Source organism: Benincasa hispida, chromosome 8, assembly GCF_009727055.1.
Source record: "Benincasa hispida cultivar B227 chromosome 8, ASM972705v1, whole genome shotgun sequence".
In the NCBI taxonomy this organism is placed as follows: Eukaryota; Viridiplantae; Streptophyta; class Magnoliopsida; order Cucurbitales; family Cucurbitaceae; genus Benincasa; species Benincasa hispida.
In genome coordinates this window covers 58,498,660-58,501,493 of record NC_052356.1, presented here as the reverse complement: position 1 = coordinate 58,501,493, position 2,834 = coordinate 58,498,660, and the positions used below count along the sequence as shown (strand labels likewise).

Genomic DNA, 2,834 nt, shown 5'->3' with positions numbered 1-2,834 from the left:
AATAGGTAAAACAAGGATCAAAGAGGTTTTGAAAAAATTTGAAATGTTCAAATCATGTAAGGATTATATGCTAATTATCTATGATACAATTAATAAAATATATATAAATATATTATAATATAAAGCTGGTTTTGAAAGAGATTCAAAACTAATCTATTGAGAAATATAATATATTTGAATAAGATTCAAATAGTAAATTAATTATGGATGAGATTCCTATTAAAACTATAGATTAAAAGTAATGCCAATGTGATTCATATTAAAACTATAAGTTATGAAAGAGATGTGCATTCGAATATGATATCAAATGTTAGTTTAATTAAATATATGATATTAAATTAAATTAAGGGAGATTTTCAAAAATAGAAAAATAAGGGAAACTATTTACACAAAATAGCAAAATTTTAATCTTCTTTGATAGAGGCCGATAGAAATTGATAAAAGTCTGTCAACATATATCAGCGTTAGAAACTGATAGAAATCTATCACTGATAAGTGATAGACGCCGTAAGAAATCTATTATAGTATGTATCAGTATTTTTTTTTTTTTTTTTTTGCAATTTCTGTAAATAGTTTCACATTTTTTGTTATTTGTGAAGTTTTTCCTTAAATTAATTAATTATTTTTAATTATCATTAATTAATTAATTATTTGTTTATTATCATTAATTAATTTATTTATTTATTTTATTAATTGAAATAAATTAACTCCCCTCTGTTATTGAGGGGAATGGGCAAGTGAGTGAGGTAACTTCCCTCACACTTTTAATTGCAGAAAGTCTACAAAGATAAAATGATGTTTTTTAAGGTGAGAAGATATAATTTCTCTCTCTCTCTCTCTCAATAATTTCTCTCATCCTTAAAAGTTTACCGAAAAAAAAAAAAAAAAAAAAAAAAAAAAAAAAAAAAAAAAAACTCTTTTGTACTTTTTAATCCCAATTCCAAAAAGGTTCCCACACAACCTTATCCTTGTCTAGAGAATAGGAGGAAAAATTTGGTGGTGGTGTCTTGTTCGTGAAAGAAGAAACTGTACAACCTTTTCAAGATTTGGAGAAGATGGAAGAAAGAGTCACGATAAGTTTCTTTTCCCTATAATCTTCAACTTAATTGTTTAACCTGTAGAAAAACATGAGTAGGTTTCTGTGTGTTTTCTTTTTTGTGTTTCTTTATTTCTAAAACATGATTAATAACAAAGCGATTACACGCATCCGCTCGAGATTTGATCCCAGACTACATTCCTATTTGCAAATATATAAGTTCTAAACCCCCATAGTTTCACATTGCCAAATTTCAAAGTCATGTTCTTTGCCATGCTACATGGCAAATAAACATATTTTGTTGGTTCCATAATTGGTCCCAGAATGGTGCTCTATACAAATGTGCTCCTCGCTTTTTTGCTCTGACTAATAACCCCTGATGACAGGTTTTTGAAGCATGGAATCCCAACCAACATGTATGGACTTTTTATATCCTCGTCGACCATTGCTGCAAAGAGAGGCTGATGCTTGGTCCCTTTTATCCAGCCCATGGTCTCCTCCTTTGACCGACTCGAGCAATGATACAATCAATTGGAAATTGGCGTTTGATGGGCTTTTCAGTGTCAAATCACTTAAAGGGCATATCCAAAGCATCTCATCTAACACTCCCTGCTCGAATGTTGATAATCTGTGGTTCGTATATATGCCTAAAAACTGCAAATTCTTTATATGGACCATTATACATAATGGCCTCAACACCTTGGAGAAATGCCAGGCTAGATATCCCTCATTGTTTGGTGTGTCTTATGCAGGAGTAATATTTATTAATTGCAGATTCTCATTATCCATTTGGAATCGTCTCAGTGATGTTGCTGCTGTTGGATTCCCATATTGAATAGGCTCCCTTGTTGAACACCCGCTTCAGCTCAAAATGAACTATAAAGCTAAAATTATTTGGAGCAACATTATTGCTGCCTCTTTATGGTGCATTTGGCTTGACAGGAATAGAAGAACTTTCCAAAACATTAAAAAAAAAAACACAAAACCATTTATTGGATGACATAATTTAATAGGCCGCTTTTTGGAGCTTCAGATCCAACAGTTTTTTTACTTTATGATGTCTCTACCATCGCCCTTCTTTTACTTATGATGTCTCTGCCATTGCTCTAAATTGGAAGGTTGTTTTTGTCTAACCTTTTTCATATTTCTCTTTTATTTGAACTGTTATCTAGCTCTCAATGTACATGTTGAACCTTTATCTCATTTTAAGTGAATGCATCTTTACTAGAACCGAGGTATAATGAAGATGATAATGATGTGTCAACCTAAATGATATATCTCGGTGCACATTCTGATTTTCCCTTCTTGTATCTTGTTCGAAAAAAAAGAAAAGAAAAGAAAAGAAAACTAAAAGTAGTTTTTAAAAACTTGTTTTTATTTTTCAAATTTGGTTAAGAATTTCAATGTTTCTTTGACAAAAATAAAAGTCATAAGAAAAATATGAGAAAACAAATACATTTTTCAAAAAAAAAAAAAAAAATTGAAATATTTTGGGAATGAGATCGAAGTCTCTCATTGGTTAGATAAGGGGATGAACATAGGTTTATAAAGGGAGAGCAACTATCTCCAATAGTATAAGGCCTTTTGATTAGAATAAAAAATAAATCCATAAGAGTTTATGCCATATGTGAAGGTCGTTGTCCCTAATAAATGGTATCAAAGTGGGATGATTATTGAGACCTTTTGGTGAAACTAAAAGAAAAGCCTCGAAGACTTATGCCTAAAGTAAACAATATTATATCATGGTAGGAATAGTCATTTATATGATCCCACTCTAATCAATCATGATTTCATGTAC

General features: G+C 30.5%; 1 long non-coding RNA gene across 1 annotated transcript; it reads left to right on the top strand.

Annotated features, from left to right (window-relative positions):
* Positions 1 to 933: 933 nt before the first annotated feature.
* On the top strand, positions 934 to 2,306 carry LOC120083249. Its single transcript, XR_005483388.1, has 2 exons — positions 934 to 1,669; positions 1,789 to 2,306. It is a non-coding gene; the product is annotated as an uncharacterized LOC120083249 (long non-coding RNA).
* The last annotated feature ends 528 nt before the right edge of the window (positions 2,307 to 2,834 follow it).